General features: G+C 35.2%; 1 protein-coding gene across 2 annotated transcripts in view; it reads left to right on the top strand.

Moving 5' to 3' along the window:
- Nucleotides 1-26,250, top strand: part of TBC1D5 (TBC1 domain family member 5) — a 486,227-nt gene that overhangs the window by 64,944 nt on the left and 395,033 nt on the right. The window contains exon 3 of one of the 2 annotated variants that reach the window (XM_029940339.1): nucleotides 7,278-7,358. The exons of the other annotated variant lie outside the window; for it this stretch is intronic. The gene's annotated coding sequence lies outside the window, so the exon portion shown is untranslated. The remainder of the gene's footprint in view (nucleotides 1-7,277; nucleotides 7,359-26,250) is intronic. 2 annotated transcript variants of the gene reach the window in all.

Genomic DNA, 26,250 nt, shown 5'->3' with positions numbered 1-26,250 from the left:
TCTCCTGTTTTGTCGAAGATTAATTGGCCATACACTTGTGGGTCCAGTTCTGGGTTCTCTATTCTATTCCATCAGTCTATGTGTCTGTTTTTGTGCCAATACCATACTGTCTTGATGATAGCTTTGTAGTACAGCTAAATTCTGGGATTGTGATGCCTCCCATTTTGGTTTTCTTCTTCAATATTACTTTGGCTATTCGTGGTCTTTTGTGGTCCCATGGGAATTGCCTTGAATGTGTAAATTGCTTTGGGTAATAAAGATAGTTTCACAATATTTATTCTTCTGATCCATGAGCACGGAATGTTTTTCTATTTCTTTGTGAAACTTGGCTGGCCAGAAAGGAATGGCAGGAAATCTACAATGTGATGAAAAGGAAGAAAATGCAGTCAAGAATTCTTTATCCAGTGAGCCTGTCCTTCAAAATAGAAGGAAAGATAAAGGTTTTCCCAAATAAACAAAAGTTGAGAGAATTCATCACCACCAAAGCAGCCCTACAAGAAATCCTAAGAGGGACTCTATGAGGGAAATGTAGCAAAGAATAAAAGGTACCAGAGACATCACTACAAACATGCACTCTACAGGGAACATAATGTATCTAAACCCACATTTTTCAATAATAACACTGAATGTAAATGGACCGAATGCTTCAGTTAACTGACACAGGGTAGCAGAATGGATCAAAAACCCAATCCATCTATTTGCTGTCTACAAGAGACTCACCTTAGACCTGAAGACACCATCAGATTAAAAGTAAGGGGATGGAGAAATATCTACCATGCGACTGGAAACCAAAAGAAAGCTGGAGTAGCCATACTTATACCGGACAAACTGGACTTTAAAGGCAGTAACAAAAGATGAAGAAGGACATTATTTAATAATTACACGGTCTCTACATCAAACAGAGCTAACAATTATAAATATCTATGCGCCAAATTTTGGAGCACCCAAATACATAAAACAACTAATCACAAACAGAAACAATTTTATCAATAAGAATGTGTTAACTGCAGGGGACTTTAATACCCCTCTTACAACAATGGATAGGTCAGCCAGACAGAAAATCACTAAAGAAACAGTGGACCTGAATGACACACTGGAACAGATGGAATTAATAGATATATTTAGACCTCTGCATCCTGAAGCTAGGGAATTCACTTTCTTCTCCAGTGTGCATGGCACATTCTCCAAGATTGATCACGTACTGGGTCATAAAACAGCCCTCCATAAATACAAACGCCTTGAGATCATACATGCACACTTTCAGATCACAATGCTATGGAACTTGAAATGAACCACAGGAAGAAGTCTGGAAAACCTCCATAAATATGGAGGTTAAAAACTAGCCTACTGAAGAATGACTGGGCAAACCAGGCAAGTAGAGAGAAAATTTAAAAATATATGGAAACAAATGAAAATGAAAATACAACCATCCAAACTCTCTGGGATGCAGCAAAGGCAAGTCTTAAGAGGTAAGTCCATTGCAATCCAGGCCTATTTCAACAAACTTTTTCTAGCGCAAACTCAAAACCTAACAGCACCTGAGGAAACTAGAAAGAGAGCAGCAAGAGCACCCCAAATCCAGCAAAAGGAGAGAAATAATAAAGATCAGGGCTTAATTAAACAAGATAGAATCCACAAAAACAACTGAACAGATTAATGAATCCAAGAGTTGGTTTTTTTGAAAAAATAAACAAAATTGATAAACCTCTAGCTAGGCTCCTCAGAAAGAAAAGACAGAACACTCAAATAGACAAAATCATGAAGGAAAATGGATCTGTTACAACAGATCCCTCAGAAATACAAGCAACCATCAGAGATTACTATGAAAAATTATGTGCCAACAAACTGGACAATCTAGAAGAAATGGACTAATTCCTAAATGCACATGCATTACCAAAATTTAAACGGGAAAGGAGAAAATCTGAACAGACCCATAACCGGTGAAGAAATCGAATCAGTTATCAAAAATCTCCCAATGAATAAAGCCCAGGGTCAGATGGATTCCCAGGGGAATTCTACCAGACATTTAAAGCAGAGTTAACACCGATCCTTTTCAATTTATTCCAAAAAATAGAAATGGAAGGAAGACTTCCGGACTCATTCTATGAAGCACATATTACTTTGATTCCTAAGCCAGACAGAGGCCCAACAAAAAAAGAGAACTACAGGCCAATATTCTTAATGAATACAGATACAAAAATACTAACGATACTGGCAAATTGAATTCAACAGCATATAAAAAGAATTATCCATTATGATCAAGTGGGATTCATTGCTGGGTTACAAGGCTGGTTCATTATTCGCAAATCCATCAATGTGATACATCACATTAACAAGTGGAAAGAAAAAACCCATATGATTCTGTCGATAGATGCAGAAAAAGCATTTGACAAAATACAACATCCCTTCTTAATAAAAACCCTCGAGAAAGTCGGGATAGAAGGAACTTACTTAAACATCGTAAAAGCCATTTATGAAAAGCCCACAGCTAATGTTATCCTCAATGGGGAAAAACTGAGAGCTTTTCCCCTGAAATCAGGGACATGACAGGGATGTCCACTCCCACCTCTGTTGTTGAACATACTGTTGGAAGTCCTAGCATCAGCAATAAGACAACAAAAACAAAAGGCAAAGAATCGCAAAGAAGTCGTCAAACTTTCACTCTTTGCAGATGACATGATACTCTACATGGGAAACCCAACTGACTCCACCAGAAGCCTTCTAGAACTGATCAGTGAATTTAGTAATGGTGCAGGGTACAAAATCAACATAGAGAAATCCGTAGCATTCTTATACACCAAAAATGAAGCAACAGAAAGAGAAATAAAAAAACTGATCCCATTCACAATTGCACAAAAAACCATAAAATACCTAGGAATAAATCTAACCAAAGATGTAAAAGACCTGTTTGCTGACAACTATAGGAGACTTATGAAAGAAATTGAAGAAGACACAAAGAAATGTAGTATGCTTAAAATTAAAAAAATATTTTTAAATGTTTTTATTATTTGTTTTTGAGAGACAGAATATGAGTGGGGGAGGGGCACAGAAAGAGGGGGAGACACAGAATTTGAAGCAAGCTCCAGGCTTCTAGCTGTCACCACCGAGTCCAATGTAGGGCTTGAACTCATGAATGGTGAGATCATGACCTGAGCTGAAGTCACATGCTTAATTGACTGAGCCACCCAGTTTGCCCAATGTATGTAGTATGTTTTAACAAGGTTCCCATATATTCATTTTTTTTCAGTATTTCCTAGACTTTCTTGAATGTTTCTTTTCTACTTGAACTTCAGTATCAAGTTGTCTAGCTCCACTAAAAGGTCAGTCATATTTTAATTAGGTTCAAATTATATTTATAATTTTATGGTGTATTGATGTTGAGATGTCCCAAAGACAAAGTATTTATTTTCAGTTGTTCAGGATTACTTTTGTCTCTTTTAAGAGTGTTTATTTTTCTTTATGGAGGTTTTGAACATTTCAATTTGTTCCTAAGTATTTAATCTTTTTTATTACTATTTTAAATGGTGCTTTCTCATCCATTATATTCTATCTGGTTTTATTTCTGTATGTGAGCATTACTGATTTTTTTCATGTTTGTCTTATATCCTGCTACCTTGGTAAATTATTTTGTTCTTGAGTTTTGACATTGAGTTTTTAGGGTTTTCCAGGTATTCATCAGGATATCTGCAAATATTTGTTGTCCCTAAAATTTTTGTTTGTAATAGTTTATTCTTTTCCAATTCTTGTTTTTCATACTTCTAATGGCTTTCTCTAGTCTTATTTATTGACTGATATGTCCAGAAAAAGAGTCGTAGTGGTCATAGTGAGCATCTTGCCTTATTTCTGACCTTAGTGGGCAGAGTAATGTTAGATTGACAGCTAGCAGTAAGAGAAAAGTTAGATGTGCACAACGTAACAGTGCACAATTTGAAATGTTTTATGGGTAGTACATGTATTGTCCTATATCGTTCTCTATGACATTGCTCTTCCCTTTCATGCCTAATATTTTGAAGGCATTGTCTCTACATTTCACCTTCATTTTTTACCTTCCACTCTCATCCTTTAAATACCACCACTCTGGTTATTCCATTGTCAAAACCGCGGGCACCGCTGAGACCCCTTTGTTACTCAATCTAATGGATTTTTAAAAATCTTACTTGCTTATTCTTCCTCTTAGTAGCATTCAGCATTACAGACTGTGCGTTCTTCAGAATGTATTTTTTTCCCCTTGCTCTTTGTTAAATCACATTGTTCTGGTTGTTGTTTTTCATTCTCCTAGTTCGTTCTTCTCTACCTGGCTTCTGACTGTCTCTTCTTTCTGACATTCTAGGCTGAGTCTTTCAAATTGAACTATGTTAGTTTTCTAAGCAAATCTGTGGCCTAAATTATCATCCCTATTATAGCTATCCTGAAATCGCTCTCTCTCTTTTTTTAAGTTTATTTTGAGAGGGGGAGAGAGAGAAAGAGAGAGAGTGGGGGAGGGGCAGAGAGAGGGGGAGAGAGAGAGAATCCCAAGCAGGCTTGGCATCAGTGTGGAGCCTAGTATGGGGCTTGTACTCATGAACTGTGAGATCATGACCTGAGCCGAAGCCAGACACTTCCCTGACAGCCACAAAGGTGCCCCCGAGAGTAAAATTTCTACACTACACCTGTCTTCTGAGATGGAGATCTACATGCCCACCTGCCAATCTGGTATCAGTGTTCACTTTGGTATGTTGGTCACTTCACAGTATAAGTTCTGACCCTCTCCTTAAATGCCCACAGTTTTCAGTGACCAGTACTGTGTATCTTATTGTATAAAGGAGAAACCTGAGAATCATCTGGATTCTTGTCACTCATCATCTTTATCTACTGCATTATTAGGTTTTGTTGAGTTGATTTCTCTACTCCTTCCAGTTTTTTCTAGTGTAAAGGAAAGGTAGACCCTGTTAGCCAGAAGAAACATCAGGAGTGAAGAACAGAGATGTTTTATTTAGTAGACTACATAAAGTAAGAATAGAAGTAAGGTGAAGGATAAGTTACAGTGATAAGGAATTTGGGTGAGCATTGGGTGAGATGATTAGATTATGTTTGCAGCACATAATAAGTCTCAGAAAAGAAAAGTAAGGGACTGCAGGTGGGAGACTAGTTAGGAAGCTGACAGCTGTAGCAGCTTCATTAAGAGATATTAAGATTCGTTAAGGTATGACACTGGATAATGAAAAGAGACAGATTTGATAGATAACACAATGTTATTCAGCAAAATAGCGCAACAACATGGATCTGAAGGTACAAAACAAAATTATTGAGGACTCAAAATTTCCATGAAAACGATGAAGGTGGAGTAGTAGAAAGTTCTGGAGAAATATAATGAGTTCTGTGATAAAGTATACTTAAGGTGTTGATATGGACTATCAGATGAAGAAAGATAGGGAATGATTGGAGATGGTGAGTAGGTTTCTCTTCAGTGCTAGCTTCATCTGTCAGCATAGTGATTATCCAGAGAAGTGTAGAGAAGTCATATGAAGCAGCATCCAACCCACTGGCAGTGTGCAGATACTCTGGCTGATATGTATGTACATGTGAGCGTGGTCTAGATGTTGGATCCAGGTCAGAACTAGAGACATAGGGACAGGACAGAAGATGATAGTTGAAGACAGGAAATTTGAATGAGATGTTCAGCTTAAAAAAAAACCTACAAAAAAAGAATGATAGAAAGAAATGAAACAAGAAGCTAAAGAAAACATAGATCTTGGAGAACCCCTATATGTTAAGTAGGTGGCAGCATTGATGAGTTTGTTGCTGGGGAAACAATGATAGAAACCAGGCAAAGAGAGAGTTTTAGGAAGGAGATCTTGGTTATTAGGGTTATAGAGAAATTAAGGGGTATAAAGTCTCAGGACCTTACATTTGGACCATTGAGGGAACAATTTCAGTAATTCAAAATGGCAAGAGTTACGTAAAAAGGAATTTGTACTTTTATAAAGATAATGTTGAGGAAAAATGTCTCATTTGAAAAGTTAAATAGCCAAGTATATTGCTAGTACTGTATTTTGCTAGATTTTAAAAAAATTTGTAAAATATGAACTGAGTGATAATTAAAACAACAAACAAACTCATCATGGATTAGAAACTGAATTAGAGATAGGAAATGAGAAAAGTATGGTGAGTCAGACCCACAAATGCAGTTATATATGTAAACAGTGGGCATCCTCTGGAAGCATGTGGTAGATAATATGTTTCAGATTTTTGCATGATACTTGAGTCAAGGAAGTAAAATGCTGGTAAGGGAAATGGTAAGAAATAAATGTAAAAATACCACTGAGGGCTACATGGCTGAGCAGGGACCTGGCAAAGTCCTCTTAATTTTAGCAGCTGCGAAGTGATTTTTTAAGTAAATCGAGTTTTGTTTTGCTAAGAATAATGAGTTGTGACTGGTTTATTCTGATATAGGAAAGAAATAGGATATGTTGGAGACATTTTAGAATATATTTAGAGATATTGGCCCACTCGGATGATGTGGCCAAAGACTAGCAACTAAAAAGGTTATTTTAATTACAGAAGTAATTTGGTTTAAGAATGAAAAGCAGTGGAAATGTAAGAGACCTGAGAAGGGAGGCACTCTATCCCATTGGTAAGCTTTAGCACTTAATATATTGTTTTTGAATGAAGACTTGAGCCAACATTAGAGCACACAGAAAGGGAAGGAGAGAATCATGGATTAAATCAAAATCAGAAAATTTATTTTTGCATATATCCAGAAAACATTCTGAATTCTCTTATTAAAATTTTATGAAATGTCTGTAGAGCCTCTTGGTTTTTTTTTAGTTGACTATTACATCGAAAAAAGTGACAACTTTGTTTTTTTTTTTTGTACTCATGCCTTTTATTATTGATTTGTTTACTATTCTATCTTGAAGTTTTAGTACAGGCTTGAGTAAGAGTGGTAATAGTGGACATCTGTCTTATTCCTTTTTGAAGGGTAGTGCTTCCGATATGCCACCATTATATATTATGTTTGCTGTACATTTTTAGAAGGATACATTTCATTCATGTCATCACTTTAAGCTGTTTTTTTCTAGCTAAAAGTTGTGTTTAGTTTTTAAAATTCATAAATGCTATTAAATATTATAAAAATTTTTCTGAATCTATTGAAATGATGCTATAGTTTTCCTCTTAGTGGGTTGCATAATAAGCAGTATTTTAGTAACAGGAAACTCCCAGTAAACGTCATAAACAAAAAGACTGTTAGTCTGTCTTTCAAGATAGGAGAAGTCATTTTTCTCTGATTACCGTAGGTCCTGTAGGCTGTGGTGCTGATTGCAGCTCTTCAGAAGTTAGCAGGCATGAAACTGAATTGGGGACTGAGAGAATCAGCTGTGAGTTTGCAGATGCACTAAAGTTTTGTTTTGTTTTTGACTTGGAGCAACCTTGGTTTTTCTTCCTTTATAATTTCTGGTAATTGCAGATTTCATATATAAAAAAGAAAATATTTGTAGTTAGGTGCAGGTATTTTATTAACTGGGATGAGTACAGAAAGTTGAGAATATGGTTTCCATGTTACAAGTGACCACAGGTCATTATGTAAAACTTGAAAATGGATTAAATTTCTATTAATTTTTATTCACTTTCATATATGGAATTTTTAAATAGTGCACACTACGTGTTAATTGAGAAAATATTTTAAATTACAATTTGTATTAATGGATTATGATTACCTCAATCTAACAATACTCTTCTAAATAGCTTGCAAATAATGAAAGTTAAAAAAAAAAACCTTTTTCAATAGTTACCTACTTAGATCACTTCTCTTCTCTGTAGTATTATTTGTACATTACACTTTACGAAGATATTCTGGAAAATACCTCACTTTAATCTTAGCAGCTTTTGCGTGTTTAATCATTCTCTTCCATAAAATTTTATTTGTTTTATCTGAAGCTATTGAAGCTATAAGAGGGAAGCTATTGAGATCCTTCTTTGATTTGCTAGTGTTGGGTTATTTTGTTGTTGTTTTTGTTTAGTATAAAAATGACCTGTGTGTTAAGGTGTTTTTTTTGAGTTTTCACGAAAAGATTTTTTCAATGTATGAATTCTGAACCCTTATAAAGGTGTAACTACTATAAAGTGCTGTTAACTTTTCTCTGCTGGAGGACGTTCTCTCATATTTAATTATATTAAGTATTTCTTATGCTAATTATTTTTATTTGTGCATTCCAAAAATTATATAAAAATTTCCATACAAATTAATAAATACGAATCATAATTTTCCTTGTTAAATACCATACCAGTCCTTTATTTTACATTAATTATACTCTCATGTTTCATATATCACAGATAACCAAAGATTTAAGTAAATAATAATAAAGTAAGAACATTTGAGGAAAATTAGACTGTAGGAAGCAGTTTATGACTGACTTTATGGTGAAAGAGGCAGAGAGGTGGGCAGTAGGGTAGTGATGGGAGAGGAGACCTATTTTTCTTGTGTTCTAGTCCATCATAATTTAGAAGAAAGAGACTCAAGATAAATGTGCCTAGAACTACAGAGCAGGCTCCTATGATTTGTCATGTTTTTCAGAGTATACTACAGTAGTCACAGTAATTTGGTGAATGATCTTCATCTTTGTTTGAAAAAGTCTACTCAGTATCTTGAAAACCTCTATTGTTACACAAAGCATAAATGTAATTTCTGTACTGCATTATTGGAGGTTAACAAAGCGCCCCCCCCCCCTTTTTTTACTTAACTCACAGAAACCTCACAAGATTTGTTGTTACAACTGAGCATGTTACTATATGTATGTAGTATTTACTGTTATATCCCCCCACAATGAAACACACTTTCCTGATCCTTAATCACAGATATTGATAAAATGAACCCTCACATATGGTGAATTTTGTTTTCTTACATGGTCAAATATTCTGGTTACTGAAAGACTTATCTTTTTTCCTTTTTACATATATTTGGTCCTTTTTTTTTTTTGGTCCAAACAAACTCTTAGCATAATTTAAGCTCTGTGGGATAATTAAAATGGTACTTTAAGTTCTAAAAACAGAAGTGCTGTTAAGGAGAATTCTGGTTGCTAAAAATGCCAGGTAAATTAGACATTTATATATCTAAATCAGTATACTACTTATAATTGAGTCTCACTGATACTTGAAGTCCTAAAAGTTCTCGATTTTCTGACATACGTGGTCCATAGAGTGTTAGAAGATTGCTTGTTGTATGTTTAGATTGTATTATTTTATAAAAGTATTTAGTATTCTGTGATTATTATTTGTTGTGGTTTAAGAGCTTGACTCCTTTAAAAAATCAAGTTGAGTCATTCATTCATGCAAAGACACTGAAGTGATTGTTGTTTTTTATTGAAGAATAAACAACATAGTGATTTGATATGTATATACATTATGAAATGGTCACCACAGTTAGTGTAGTTACCATCTGTCACCATACAAAGTTGTTACAATGTTAGTAACTGTATTCTCAATGTTTTGTTATATCTGTGTCTTTATTTTATAATTGGAAGATTGTACCTCTTAAGCCTCTTCACTTATTTCATTCATTTTCCCCCTACTCTGCTCCCTGCCCAGCAACCTTCAGTTTTTCTGTATCTAAGTCTGTTTATGTTTTGTTTGTTCATTTTAAATAAAGTTTTCCACATATACATGTAGTCATATGGTATTTGTCTTTCTCTGTCCAATATATTTCATTTAGCCTAATACTCTTGAGGTCCATCCATATTGTTGCAAATGGAAAGATTTCAATTTTTTCATGTCTGAATGATATTGTATTGTGTGTCTGTGTGTCTCTGTGTGCTTGTACATACCACATCTTCTTTATCCGTTTATCAGTGCACGTTTAGCTTGCTTCCATCTTGGCTATTGTAAATAATGCTGCTGTGAACATAGGAGAGCATATGTGTTTTTGAATTAGAACTTTCATTTTCTTTGGGTGGATACCTGGAGGTGGAATTGCTGGGTTTTATGGTGGTCCTCTACTTTAAAATTTTTTTGGGGACTTCCTTACTGTTTTCCATTGTGGCCACACCACTTTACATTACCACAGGTGGAGCACAGAGTTTCTTTTTCCTCCACATCCTCACCAACACTTGTTACTTCTTCTTTTTTTTTTTTTTTTATAATTTTTAAATTTATTTTTAAGAAACAGTGTGAGCAGGAGAGTGTCAGGGAGAGGGAGACACAGAGTCTGAAGCAGGGTACAGGCTCTGAGCTGTCAGCACAGAGCCCAATGCGGGGCTTGAACCCACGAACCGTGAGATCATGACCTGAGCCGAAGCTGGACGCTCAGCCGACTGAGCCACCCAGGCTCCCCACGTCTTGTCTTTTTGATACTATCCTTTCTCACAGGTGTGAGGTGATATCTCATTGTGGTTTTGATTTACATCTTCCTCATGGTTAGTCATATTGAGCATCTTTTCATGTGCTTGTTGGCCATCTCTTTGTGTTTATTGAATAAATATGTATTCGCTTCCTCTGTCCTTTTCTAATTTGGGTTATTTGTTTCTTGATACTGGGTTGTATGACTTTATATATTTTGTATGTTTTCATGTTATCCCTTACTGGAAATATTACTTGGAAATTTGTTTTCCCATTGAGTAGATTGCCTTTTCATTTTGTTGATGGTTTTCTTCCCTATGCACTTTTAGTTTAATATAATCCCACATTTGTTTGTTTTTGCTTCTGTTATCCTTCCCTGAGGAGACAGATAAAAAATATTACTAAGAAGAATGTCAAAGAACTTACGGCCTACATTTTCTTCTAGAAGTTTTATGGTTTCGGGTCTTATGTTTAAGTCTTTAATCCATTTTGAGTTGAATATTGTATGTGGTGTATAAAAGTGGTCCATTTTCATTTTTTTCCCATGCAGCTGTCTAGTTTTTTCAGCACTATTTATTGAAGAGACTTTTTTCCCCACTGCTTGCCTCTTTGTCATTGACTAATTGACCATATAAACATGAGGTTATAGTTATATTTGGATTCTCTGTTCTGTTACATTGAGCCTTGTTTCTGCTTTTATGCCAGTATCATACTGTTTTGATTACTAGAGCTTTGTAGTATAGTTTGAAATTTAGAGGCATATCCTGAATTTTGGCTTCTTGGGATCTTTGTAGTTCCATACAAATTTTAGGATTATTTGTTCTTTCTATGAATAATGCCATTGTAATTTTGATGTAATTTGCATTGACTCTGTAGATTACTTTGAATAGCGTGGACATTTTAAGAATATTAATTTTTATCAATGAGCATGCTATATATCTTTCCAATTATTTGTGTGGTCTTCAGTTTTTTTTTTCTCATCATTGTCATAGAGTTTTTAACATACAGATCTTTCACTTCCCTGGTTAAAGTTATTCCAGGGTATTTGGTTCTTTTTGATGCAATTGTAAATGGTATTATTTTCTTAATTTCTCTTTCTCATAGTTTGTTAGTAGTGTATAGAAATGCAACAGATCTCATTGATTTTGTATCTTTCAATGTTACTTAATTCATTTATTCCAGTAGTCTTTGGGTACAGGCTTTAGGGACTTCTATTTATTGTATCATGTCGTCAGTGAACAGTAAGTTTTACTTCTTCCTTTCCAGTTTGGATGCCTTTTAGGGTGTTTTTTTTTTTTTTTTCTTGCCTAATTGCTGGGGCTAGGACCTCCAACACTGTGTTGAAGAAAAGTGGTGAAAGTAGGCATTGTTGTCTTATTCCTGATCTTACAGGAAAAGCTTTCAGCTTTTTGCCATTATATGTAGTCTTTATTATGTTGAGGTACATTCCCTCTGTTTCCACTTTGTTGAGAGATTTTATCATAAATGGATGTTAAATTATGAGAAGTGCTTCTTCCTCATCTTTTGAGATGATCATATGATGTTTATCCTTCCTTTTGTTAATATGGTGTAGCACATTGATTTGTGGATATTGAACTATCATTAGACCCCTGGAATGCATCCCATTTAATCATGGTGTATGACCCTTTAACTGTATTACTAAATTTGGCTTGCTAATATTTTTTGAGGATTTTTATATCTATGTTCATCAGTGATATTGGCCTGCAATTTTCTTTTTTGTAGTGTCTTTCTCTGGTTTAGGTCATGGTAATGCTGGCCTTGTAAAATGAGCTTGATAGCATTCCTTTCTCTTCAGTTTTTTTTTGGGGGGGGGGATAGTTTGAGAAAGATAGGTATTAACTCTTCTTTAAATGTTTGGTAAAATTCACATATCAAGCCATCTTGTCCTGGACTTCTGTTTGTTGGGTGTTTTTTGATTATTGATCCAAGCTTCTTACTAGTAACTAATTATTTATCTTTAGATTTTCAGTTTCTTTCTCATTCAGTCTTAGACGATTGTGTTTCTAGGAATTTATTCATTTCTTCTAGGTTGTCCAATTTTTTGCTGTATAATTTTTCATACTAATATATTTCTGTGATATTGGTTGTAAATCTTTCATTACTGATTTTATTTATTTGGGCCCTTTTTTATTTTTCTTTTTTTTTTGGATGAGTCTTGCTAAAGGTTTATAAATTTTTTCAAAGATTATCCCACCAAGTTAAATTATGCCCAGAAGAGTTTCTTTTCTAAGAGTTATTCTTAGTTTAGTTAGTCTTTTTTTACTTTTTTTTTTAACTCTCTATTTTATTTCTCCTCTGATCTTTTATTATTTCCTTCCTTCTGCTAACTTTGGGCATTGTTCCTTTTTCTAGTTCCTTTAGTTGTAAGGTCAGATTTCCATTATAGATTTTTATTGTTTATGGAGGTGGGCTTGTATTGGGAGGGGAGGGGCAGAGAGAGGGCAATGGAGAATCTGGAGCAGGCTTTAGGCTCTGAGCTGTTAACACAGAGCCTGATGTTGGTGTGGAACTCAGGAACAGTGAGATCGTGACCCAGGTGCCCCATCTTAAGATATTTTTTGATTTCCTCTTTGGTTTCTTTTTTGACTTATTAGTTGCATTAGCATGTTGAGTCATTTCCATGTGTTGTTTGTGTTTTCTCCAGTTTTCTTCTTTTTTCCTCCATTTTTCTTCTTGTAGTTATTTCTAGTACATTGTATATACTAGATGCTTGGTATGATAGATCAGTCTTCTTTTAAATTTAAATTGAGAGTTGTTTTGTGACTTAAGGTGATAATATTCTGAAGAATGTTCCATTTGCACTTGAGAAGAATGTATATTCTGCTGGATTTTCATGGAATGTTCTGTATATATCTATTTAGTATATCTCACCTAATGTTTGTTCAAGGCCAGTGTTTTCTTATTAGTTTTCTGTCTAGATGATGTGTTTGTTGATATAGGTGGACTGTTAAAGTCCCCTACTGTTACTATATTACTGTCAATTTCTCCCTTTTTGTCTGTTAATATTTGCTTTATATGTAGGTACTCCTCTAGTGCATAAATATTTATACATATTATATCTGTTTTCTTGTTGGATTGATCCCTATATTATTATATAATTCCTTCTTTGTCTCCTGTTACAGCTTTTGTTTTAAAGTTCATTTTGTCTGATATAACATTGCTACCTGCATTTTGTCTGATATTAAGTATTGCTTCTCCAGCCTTCTTTTTGTTTCCATTTGCATGGAATTTTTTTTTCATCTTTTCACTTTTCATCTATGGTGTATCATTAGATCCAACATGAGTCTCTTGTAGGCAATATATAGATAGGTCTTGTTTTTTTAACCCATTTGGTCACCTAGGTCTTTTGATTGGAGCATTTAATTCATTTACATTGAAAATAATTATTGATATGTATTTATTTCCCTTTCATTAATGGTTTTCTGATTTCTTATGTAATTTTTCTCTGTTCCTTTTTTTTTTCTTTTTCTTTTTCTCTTTTCCCTTGTGATTTGATAGACTTTTTTTTTTTTAGTGTTAGGTTTGAATTCCTTTCTCTTTATTTTTTGTGTATCTAATACAGATTTTTGGTTTGTGGTTGCCATGAGGTTCATATATAACAACCTATATATTTATCAGTCTATTTTAAGTCAGTAGTCATTTAAGTTCTAAGCGTCCTGAAAGCACTACACTTTTACTCTTTTTTGCCACTATGTTTTGTTTTTGAAGTCATACTTTACATCTTATTACTTAGTGTATCTCTTAACTAATTTTGTAGATTTAGGTGATTTTTCTACTTTTTAAAAAAAATTCTCACACTAGCTTTATAAATCGTTGATCCACTGCCATGTCTATGTGTTTGTGCCATTGAGATATTTTTCTTTCATGTATTTTCTTATTTTTAGTTATGGCCTTTCCTTTTATGTTTAGTGAAGTCTTTTTAATATTTCTTATAAAGCTAGTTTAGTAGTGACGAATTCTTTTTCTTGTCTGGGAAACTCTTTATATCCCCTTAACCTAACCTTGCTGGGTAGATGATCCCTGATCCTTGGTTGGCAGTTTTTTCCTTTTTAGCACTTTAAATATATCATGCTCACTCTCTTCTGACCTATGAAGTTTCTGCTGAAGAATCAGCAGATAGTCTTGTGGGGGTTCCAGTATATGTAACTAATGCCTTTTCCTACTGCTTTTAAGATTGTCATTATTTTTAATTTTTGACATTTTAATTATGAGGTGTCTTGGTATGGATATCTTTTCTGTCTCTTCATTGAAGTTCTTATGATGTTCCTCCTTTCATCTCATGAGTTTGGTAAACATCTTTATGACCATTAGTTTGAATTCTTTATTGAGTGGGTTGCCTATCTCCACTTTTTTTTTTTATCTTGTTCTTTTGATTGGAACATATTCTTCTCTTTATTTTGCCCTGTGTTTGCTTCTTCTTGTGTTTAGGTAGTTCAGTCATCTCTTGGTCTTGAAGGAGCAGCCTATGTAGGAGTTGTTCTGTGGGGCCCAGAAATGCAATTTGCCCTGGTGCTCCAGAGGTACTCCCTGTGGGGGCCGCATGTACCCTCCCCCGCCCCCCATTGAGGCATACTGTTAGACAGTTATCATCCTGTCAGCTGCATGATCCGGTGAGGTGCTGGGCTGTATGGGCCTCTTAGTGGGGTACCATCTCCTGGCATTAGCAGTCTTGAAGGAGGATTCCAAAACGGCACTCTCAGGACTCTGGGGACAGCAAGGATGAACGAACTAGCAAAGATGGCTGCTGCTAGTGTCTCAGTCCCTCCTGCCTCTCAGTTGCTTGCTCTGAGTTTGGTTAAGTAGATCTCCTTTACCCATGTTTTGTGCACTGTTTTTTTGTTTTTTGCTTCCTTTTGTTTTGATCTGGTGTTTTTGCATTAGTTTCTGGATTGAATGAGTCTGTGTGTGTGAGCCCTTTAAGAGTGGGTTTTCCTTTCCCTATAGTTTTATAATTTTCCTGGATGTGCTCCCTGCTGGTTTTCAAAGCCAGCTATTTTGAGGTTTTGTCTCTCTTGTATAGGATATAAAGGTTGGGGTGTATGATATGGAGCTTGGATCTTTTACTCCTCAGGGAAAAATTCCATACCTTTGAGATTCCTCCTATACATGGAGCACCACACCTTGGATGTGGTTTATTACTTGGCAAGATTATATCTCTGCCCCTTCTACCCATCTTGGTGTTTTCCCTTATTGTGGAGGCTCTTTTCACCCAGTATGTTGGTCTCCTTTATAGAGAATTATTACAAATGTGGTTGTAAATTGTTGTGTCCATGAAAGGAAATGAGTTCAGGATCTTACTATCTACCATTTTGAACCATGACCTCAAGGTTACTGTTATTGTTACTTGTATGAAGCTGAGAAGGCCAGTCCATTAGGAGATGCAGCTCCCTTGCTTTGTAAAGAGTTTTTGCTTGGATGAGAGCTTTTTGTTTAAGAAGAAATATTAGTCTGGAGGAGAACTATACTAGTCTGAAGATGGATGTTTTGGCTATGTGGAAACCTGAGACTAAATTGAACTGAAAATATGACTCTTAGGAAATTAATAAACTTATGTTAAGTGGTTTCTAGGCACCAAATCTTGGTTAAATATAGCTCAAAATAAAGCTACTGAGGGTCAAATTAGAGTAATAATAATGAAAAGAAAATAAACTACAGTATTTTTTGAACTTAGTGTTTTCTTTTTAACTTTATTAATTTTGAGAGAGAGAGCATGAGCAAGCAAGCAGGGAAGAACAGAGAGAGATGGAGACAGAATCCCAAGCCGGATCTGCACTGTCAGTGCAAAGCCCAGTGTGGGGCTCGAACTCATGAACCATGAGATTGTGGCCTGAGCTGAAGTCAAGAGTCAGACACTCAACAGACTGAGCCAACCAGATGCCCCAGAACCTAGTGTTTTTTTATAATTCTCATACTTAAGAAAATGATTTACCAATCTATTTCCTAAAAGTAACTTATACATAACATAATACATATATGGCTGAATCTTATTGCCATGTGAGCTCTATTTTCTGGTCAACGTACTCCTTTGTTGTAAGAGACAGAAGAAGTGGCCTAATCTGAAACTTCTGTCTCGCTTTAAACGTGTTCTGACTGAGGAACTCTGTTAAGTGTCAAAAGAAGTTTAGCCCTGTCAAGAGTGATGAGTTCATTAGGAAATTCTGGAATTGCCTCCAGGAAGTATTTTAATAATTTCTTTGGAATCCTTTTTAATTGGTATTTCAACTCTGGATCTAAATTTTCTAGGAGTTTTATTTGTTCTATGTATGATAATTTGTATTTGAAGACTTATTCTGGGATTCATCTGTATTCATTACACGTTTGTACAGATGAGGCTCAGGATGTATTTTGTCTTTGGCCAACCTGCACACCACTTTAGGGATATTTGAGAAGGGCTGCCTCTTACAAAGTCTGATTTGCAACTGTGTATGTATGTACGGTCTATCAAGGTTACCAAGGTTACATAATGAAAACTAAGAATTTGTTGTATAACCACTGAAGCATAGAACTTAAGAGATGTTTCTTCTTTTGTAGTATTAAATACAAGAGAATATATTTCTGAGTGAAAATAAAGTGAGAGAAACTGATGTCTGAGCTTCATGGTACACAGTCATAGGGGATACAAATTTCACTTTTGATGGTAGGTTTCTGAGGTACTTCAGTGAGGTAGAGACCAAGGAATCACTTTAACTCACCACATGATTTTGACCTACATTACTCATAGGTGTACTTGAAGGCATTATGATGTTGTGTAAAGGACACGGCTTGTGGAGAGTTACAGATCTGAGTTTAAATACTAGTTATTAACGGTGTGATACTAAATAAATCTATTTAACCATGCCTACATTCTTCATTTTCAGAGCAAGTAGGAATAATGATGATGATAGGACTTTTCATACAGCTTTTATGGGAATTAAACAAAATGACATTTTTACAACACAAAGAAGAGTCTTTCTTTTAGGATATCCTCTCCCCACCCCCTTCCCACCCCATGTATCGGACTGAGAAATTAACATCACCAGGCATTGCTCAGAAAGGCAGTTAAAAGTTTAAAAGTGTATTTTACATATTGTAAATGTACTTTACATTAGATAGGTCATTTAGATAAGGTCATTTTAAAAGATATTTTTCAGTGAATTTGTAGGCCATATTTTAAAAGCATGAACAATTTTAGATTAGATAACCCAGTCTTTAGGGTTTTTTTCCTTCCAGAAATACTGCTCCAGAAGGTGGTCTGGTGTTCAGTCACTTATGCAAGGAGTGGGCTAGTATAGAGGGCTGGCGAGTGTGTCCTTAATAGGGTTACTAGCTTTTTTGAAGCTTTGGACAAGCCTGTGTTTTTTTGCTTTTTAAGTTTATATTGACACAGAGAGCATGGTGCACACAAGGGCAGAGGAGGAGCAGAGAGAGAGGGAGAGAGAGCATTCCAAGCAAGCTTTGTGTTGTCAGTACAGAGCCCCGCATTGGGCTCCATCTCATGAACCACTAGATCATGACCTGAACTGAGATCAAGAGCCAGATGCTTAACCGACTAAGCCACCCAGGTGCCCCCCAACAAGCCCTTTTTAAATCTGTCCTTGTGGGAGTGTGGTAGTTAATCATGCATTTACTGTCACATCTTCTTTCTGTTAGCTTGGATGAGATAAATTACTATAAAGATAAACACAGAAGACTTTGCCCAAAGACAATCTTCTAAGAAATGATGTTCAATTTTTGTTAATGTCATATAAGAGTTGGGTGCCTTCCTTATTTGGGATTCTGTCCTTGGAGAATAATAGTTGCTTACTGAATTTCCAGCATTCAAAATAGAAAACAATAATTTTTTGAAATAACTTTGTAATCCATCTGGTTATAAAACCAAAAGTTTTGGTATACTGCATTTATCATATTTATATTTTCTTCTTTTCGTTTCACCAGCTTCTAATTTTTTAACCTCAGAGAGCATTTTTCTTATGGGATTTTTGAATAGTCTTAGTTTTAAACATTTTATTGTAATATGAGACCATAGTAATAATTTTGCTTAGAATCTTTAAATCTTTTTTTTTAATGTTTTTTATTTATTTTTGAGAGACAGCGTGAGCAGGGAAGGGTCAGAGAGAGAGGGAGACACAGAATCTGAAGCAGGCTCCAGGCTCTGAGCTAGCTGTCAGCACAAAGCCTGATGTGGGGCTCGAACCCACGAACTGTGAGATCATGACCTGAGCTGAAGCTGGACACTTAACCGACTGAGCCACCCAGGCACCCCTCTTTAAATCTTTTAAAGTGGTTTGAGGAATACACTTAAAGAGTTATCCTTCTGAGTAGCAAAAGTAAATTAATTTATGGCTGTTCTATTGAGTTAGGAGACTAAAGCAGTAACAGAGGTATGATCTTTTTATTTATATTGTTGAAGTGTTATACTAAACAAGTAACCTTGTGCAAGCTTTAAAATTCAGCTGGATTATTTGTACCTGTTAGTTGCTCAAAGTGAGATATTAGGTGAATCATAGAGATGACAATTTGGCAACTGTTTGAAGAGCGTGTGTAGTTGGAGATACATCTAGGCTTCCAGCAGTGTTGTTTAGAATCAAGGAAACTTAAAAAACAAAAAATCTCAAGTAGTTACGGAATTAGTTGTGAGTTTAGAAACTTCATGTTAGTAAGCAAATTCAAATTACTTAATGTTATAAAGTTAACAAAAATGAGATATTTCATTTGTTTTTTTATTCTCAGAGCAACATTACATTTTTAGGGGTACAAGATACTGAGGTAGCCGTATATTGAAGTGATTTAGTATGTGCTTTTTCTCTTAACTTTTTTTCTTACCCTTCTCCTACCTTTGTTTAGTCCTTTCATAGCTTAAACATTTTGCCTAGCTCCTCAATTAGAAACCTTGGAAATTTACTAAGTTTATTTCTCTTCCTTTCATTTTTATGTCTACCTACCACCGTTTTTTTTTCTCATATTCTTTGTCACTTGGTCCTGCATTTCTGAAGCTACTATGCCAGTTTCATCGTTTGTACTCTACACCACTACTGGAATTATCTTTTGAAAATACTCACTAAGTGCCTGATAATTGATTCAGCCATTTTTTTATGCTGCTAATGATCCCCAGCATTATCCAGTTTAAATTTTCTTTATTTCTTTTTGAGAAGAAGCTAATAGGTGGTGAGATCAGTAAAGAAGCAGTAGTTTGGTAGTATTAAGTAAGTGATGAGAAAGTCGTGAGCCACACAGCAGAAAACGTGTATCTTAAATAATTGAGTCCTTTTAGAGCAAACTTATTATCTGTTCTCTGTCTTATTATAATTAGTTTTGTCCACTTCTGTTTCCTGAGAACTAAACCTTTTTCAGAATGCTAGAATAACTTGAGACAGTGACTACTTTCATAGACTTTCCTCCAGTGTAATCAAGTATGGTCTGAGTTTTTCTTTTTGCATAGTTTGAACAGGATAAATTACAGTGTTCATGGCTAAAAGGTGACGGGTAATGTTATGAAAAGGCAGCAGATTAAAAAAGGAACTCTGAAACAAATGCAATATCATAAGGAGGAGTAGTTAATGAGATGTGGAATAATTTAATTAGTCTGAAACTGAGAATTTAGAATACAAAATAAAATTATGGACAATGCTTAAACTTTTAGCTTGTTTAATCTAAAATTCTTCAAAAATCTTATTTTCATGTTAGTTACAGGAACATACTTAAAAGAAAGGAATACTTTAATTACAAATATGTTTATTTCCTTATTATCCTATGGAAGATGTGTACTTTGAAAGTTCCATACCTTATTTCTATCTGCCACAGGAACTGGACTTAAGGAAGACTAAAGCTTAAGGGAATTTTTCATCTCATGGAGTCAGATTGAATCTGCAGCTCTCTTAGGGAAACCACAGTTCCTGGAATTCTCTAACTTTTCTCAGGGCATTTAGATTGATCTTTAGGATTGGAATGAACCCCAAGTGCCCAAAGCAGGTCTCAGAATTGACCTGACTTCCTTCGGTTTTTATATATACAGAGTGATTGAGAATGATCTGTTTCTTATTCAAGCTAGTTGAAAGTTGGTATTTAGAGCTTGCTTCTAAACAAATCCTAAATGTAACCAGGATATCGGGAAGAGAGATTATCTTGTTGGGCACCAAGAGAAATAGTAGAAGATACAATCTTTAAATCACAAAAAGTTATTTTCTTGCATTATATATGCATTGGCTTATGTCTTACCTGAAGCTTCTAGTAGTGTGGGATCTAACTTGGTACCAACTGTGGTTAGTGAAAATGAGGATGACTGAGAAAATAATGTTATGTACTATTTCAAGATGAGGAGTCATTTAGGAAGCAAAGATGTGCTTTATTATTAGGACAACATGGAAGCATTACATTTACCATAAAAGCCAGAAAGAAAGATTTATATTATGTCAGTACTTTTGGGACTGTTGGCTGTATAAAGGTTTATAGGGTTATGGGAGTTCATGAACAGAGCAAGTTAATGGTCATATAAATTACACTTAATATTGCCTTTAAATTAATATACCATGTTATAATGGTTAAGACCACATGGACTCTGGGTTCATATCACATGGGTTCAAATCCCAGCTTTACCATTTGTTAATGTTGAGATTTTGGGCAAGTTAGTGTGCTCAAGCTCCTGTTAGCTTTTGTTTTTGTTTTTGTTTTTGTTTTGAGAAAGAGAGAGAGATAGAGAGAAAGAGAGAAGAATATCTCAAGCAGGCTCCATGGGACTTGATTCCATGACTCTGGGATCATGACTTGAACTAAAATGAAGAGTCAGATGCTTCACTGACTGGGCCACCCAGGGGCCCCATGGAATCTGTTTGAATCTTTCAGTCACTAGAATGTTGTTATGGGAGCCCTGACTCAGTGCACCAGTAGACCAGGTTGGTGGGAGCTGCTGAGACAATGACTGGAGTGTATGCTTCCGTGGTGACAGTTGTGGTTCATGGAGAAGGAAAGATAGACATACTTTAAGTGATCTGAAGTGTCTGAAAATAGAGTAGACATTTTCTTTTCTGAATGCTGCTTTGGTACCAGTGTATGTTAACATTCATTGGTGTCACTTGACAGGGTTACTGTAACTAGTACTGTATTAGACCCCCTCAAATAATTACAGGATTCCTTAATCAACTATTATATATACATATTTCACTAAAGGTTAAGTTTTGTGACAAAATGTTCTTCATGAACCATTCATCTCTTTTTAAACATCCCCATGTCTTTTGACATCTATATCCCTAGATTACTTAGTTTTAATCATAAGACTGTTTAATCATCCCTCTTTCTGTTGGGAAGGAACCTTGACAGTCGTTGTTAAGAAAAATATCTGAAATGTTTATATTAAGTTGGGTACAAATTAATTGGACTAAATAATATATATGTTCAACAAATTTAAAAATTACAAGCAGAAGAAAGGAAAGTGGTTGCTGTAGGTCACTATCTTTTAGAAAGCTTGAAGGGTCATCTTTTCCACTTCTGTATCAGATCCTTGAGAACATCTGCTTGGCAATCTCCATTTTTTTTTTAATGTTTTTTATTGATTTTTGAGAGACAGAGACAGTGTGAGCAGGGGAGGGTCAGTGAGAGAGGGAAATACCAAATCTGAAGCAGGGTTCAGGCTCTGAGCTAGCTGTCAGCACAGAGCCTGATGTTGGGCTCGAACCCATGAACCGTGAGATCATGACCTGAACCGAAGCCGGACGCTTAACCAACTGAGCCACCCAGGCACCCCCATCTTCATTTAAAGCAGCTTCTCAAGAGGCACCTGGATGGCTCAGTTGGTTAATCATCTTACTCTTGACTTCAGCTCAGGTCATAATCTCACAGGTTCCAGACATCCTGCTTGGGATTCTCTCCCCCCCGCCCCCCCCATGCATGCATGCATGCATGCATGCTCTCTCTCAAATAAACTTAAAAAAAAAATCTCAGGTGATTTTTATGTACAATAATGTTTAGAACCACTAAGGAACTCTCTACCCACAGCTTCTATCACACTGGCTTCTGGCTCTTTTGATGGAAACTCCCCTTCCTCCATGATGGGGAGAACAAGGGGGACCCGGGGTACTGTACCTGGTGACCTGCCATGACCCGTGCTCTGAAATTTCCAAAGCTTTCAGCATCAGCCTTAGTTTCTGCTTTGAGTCCTCTCCCAACTGTGACTCCTCTGGTGACAGAAGAGATCATGTGAATGGTGATATGCAGAGGCTTTATATGTTCCCTGAAGTGTCCGTATTTCCTAGCAAGGTAGAAATTGCAGGTGAGGAAATATAAGAGAGCTGCAGTGGTCTTCTGGGGCCAGGTTTGGAACTGAGGTAAATTTATTTTAAAGACTGGTACCTGCTATCCTCCTTTGTAGTGGAAAGAAAATGGGCTGTGGATTCAGGTATGCTTGGTTTGGAAGTGTGCCTCTCTCATTTACTGGCGTTACTAGCACCCCTGAACACTTCCCTAACTTCAGTGTCCGCATCTGAAAAGTAGGCTCAGTAATTGTTAAGTTCCAAGGTTATTGTGAGGATTAATGACCTGATGCACATTTTTAGAATTCTTCAGCATATCTTTACTAGTTCTTATCTCAAGTAGGCATTTCAATAAATGCTATCATTTAGCAACTTAAGGCAAATATACCTAATGAAGTTAGCCATTTACAAGCTATATGACTTTGTCACATTATGAAGTATTTATTTTTCTGTTCTAATGTGGTATGATAGCTAGAAACGAGGAAGATACAGCATGTATACAGGGAGTTTTTCAGTGGGAAAAGCAAGGTAGGTGCCTTTTTTGTTGTTGTTGCTACCCATATCCTAGTAAGTTCTAAATTTGTTTTTGGCCCAGACCTTCCTTAAAGCTCCAGACTATTATAGCTCTGACGTTTACATTGAAATCCCTGCAAGACATCTCCAAGGGGGTGGTTCTTTAACGTGTTCTCATATAACTTGGTCTCATTCCTCCAACAACTGATCATCTTCCAGGTTTCCTTATATCACTGAATGGAATTGTTATGCAACTTCATCCTGTACAAAACCAAATCTTTCACCAAATTCTTCTGTTGGCCCATAAATCTTTCTGCCTGCTCTTCCCCATCTTTACCACCATCACTTTACACTTGATCTTAGCCAGAAGGCCGAGAAGTGATCCCACCATCACTTTAGTCTAATCTACTGTCACCTCACACTTTACCTTTCTTGCTTGTCTCCATAACTCAGCCAAATTTGATAATTTTTCAGTGTATAATTTATTATTATACTGTATTTAAAACCCTATGGATAATTTTGCCTTATTGATTTCTTCTGGCCCATTTTTTCCTATAATGCTTTGAGACCTTAGTACTTGCTATTCCTAGACTGCCCCATACTTTTCAGACCTCGTCTTAAATAGTCTTTCTTTCAGTCTTTGCTGACCTCTGGGCTACATCAAGTCTCCTGTTATAAAATCTCATGGCTCACTCTTTTCCCTGTTTTTAATAGTATTGATCTCTGTTTGCAGTTATGTGTTCGCACTATTATTGGATACTGTCTGATATCTCAAGTAAAATGTAAGTTCTATGAGGGCTGAGAATTTCCGTGTTTACAAAGGCCTAGAACAGTCCTGACAACAGATGAGAAGTAATAAATGACTGCAGGAAACACATAACTAGGCAATTAAAATACAAAGTGTTTAATTCTAAAGTGAGGTAAGTACAGATGGAGTCACAGTGTTGGCATATTAAACATTGTTATTTGGGAATACTTTAGTTATTGTAGCATTTGTTTGATTAGCCTCTAATTTTACTTTTTCTATTAAAAATAAAGATAAGTAGTATTTTGAATTTTAAATTTCCCAGTACAGATTAAGATCTTTCAGACGTTGATTGTACTTGAATGTAGCTTCAGAGTAAAAACTTTCCCCTTTCCTCACATCTGCACAGGATTTGGAAGCTTACAATTCAAAAACATATAGCTGATTACTTACTTCTTGATGCTTACCATATGGAATGTGCTTATGTATGTTTGTTGCCTAAGGCATAGCAATTTTAAAATACTACCAGAATTTACAAAGTCAAGAAATCATAGATTTTATAGTAGGTTTCTCAGTTTTTATAAAAATTAAAAAGGAATCAAGATTAATATAATATTGGAATTAAGCATCTATGTTGGTTGTTGGTATTTGGACCTCAAGTAAAGTGCATGACTATTGTTGGCAGTTTGAACCAGTATTGTGAAAACTCTTTTAGGACTTTCGTATTTTTTTGAAAGTTGGTTTAGTACCATTGTTTACATTATAAAATTAGTGCTTCCAATAAGATTTTGGTTTCCATCTCTCCTGAATTCTCCCTAGGAGTGCACAACTTCAAAAATAAAGAGGCACAGTCAGCAGAAAAAAGAGGTGGTCTGGGCATTTATGCGTTAAATATGCATGTTAATTAGGGAAAAAATTAGGAAAATATGAAAACAGATGTTACATAAATTATTGCGGTCCCAGGGCAGCAGTAACTTATACCCTGACAATAATTTTTATATGTGCATGTGTATATCTATTTCTAGATTTTCTCAATATTTATGCAATTCCATAGAGAATAACTAGAAAAAAAGAACTGGTATATCCTTTCAGTGAGACTAATGGTAAACGTTTTTTCTGCATATAGATGGCTGAAGTCTAGTTACATACATCTTACTGTACAGATAAAGCCTCTGTGTTAACTAACTCTGCCTTGTAGGTCTTTTTCTCCTTTTTGGTTTCTCTGATGGTGTGCCAATGAAATATTTCATTGGATATATCCTGTCAGAGCAAGAAAGTAAATTACATTCCTAACAGTGTGTAAAATGTAGAATTGACCTGAGTGTAAAGTATGTATTTCGAAATAAATGATAACTACTCAGTACACTGATTATATTAGCAGTTTTTCTTTGGTTATGAAGAAATAACCATTATGAAGAAATAGCCATCATTCTCTGAATAGGATTGACACAGTAGAGTCAATACTCTATATGTGTAAGAGTATATATTAACTCCTACATAAACACACATTTGTCAAATACACATATATTTGAATAGTTGAAAGATATTTGAATGTCCTTCATTATAAGGAGTCATCCATAGAATAAAAATGGTCTGTATCTTTACAAGGGAAAGATGAGAAATGGAGACATGTAGCAATTTTTTTTTAGCTCAACCATACAGAAAAATCATATGACTATGTTACTATCCAAAGAGGTATTGACCATATGTAGTCACACGTACGTTGTATAATTTATAAATGAGTTGTTGGTAACTTTTCAGATAAGATTGAAAGTTAAAATGAGGATATGCTACATCAGAATGTAATAAATCATTCTGTTTATCAAACAAACAGAACTTGAATTGTGTTCAATATAAGAACATAAAAGTTTCTGGAAAGCTGTCAAGGTCAATGCCACATTCATTTCTGTTCTTTAGAAATCATACTTTTACTTGGTTTTAATAGCATATGATGCTAAAATGTGTTTTAAGTAATTTCTTTTGAATTTCAGTTGGTTTCAGTTATATCTGTTATAATGCTTTTCAGTTCTGAGGTATTGATTTATGTCTCACAGTACATTACCTAATTATTTTTGTCCACTTGTACATATGTTGAGCTACTAAGAAGTTCTAACAGGTTATAGGAAATAAAACTAATACAGAATGAAATCTAGAGGAAAGTGATAGTAATATTTAGTAATTTGATATTGAGAGGTTCTTTACTTAAGCTGGATAGCTATTTAAGAAATTCAGTTGTCATTCTTGCAGATTTCATGTAGGTTATATATGTGTCAGATACAATTTTTGGAAGAATATTATTAAAGGTGGTAAGAGTTTTTTTTCCTCTATTCAAAAAAGCTAGGGAAATTAATTTTTACATCACAAATAATATTTACTTGTTACACTGATATACCAGTATTTGAATATTACATTTTATTAATGTTTGGAATTCTTTTCATT

This window comes from Suricata suricatta, chromosome 5 (assembly GCF_006229205.1).
Source record: "Suricata suricatta isolate VVHF042 chromosome 5, meerkat_22Aug2017_6uvM2_HiC, whole genome shotgun sequence".
NCBI classification, from domain to species: domain Eukaryota; kingdom Metazoa; phylum Chordata; class Mammalia; order Carnivora; family Herpestidae; genus Suricata; species Suricata suricatta.
Note: the sequence above shows the minus strand (reverse complement) of the source record. Positions and strands in the feature narration are given on the sequence as shown.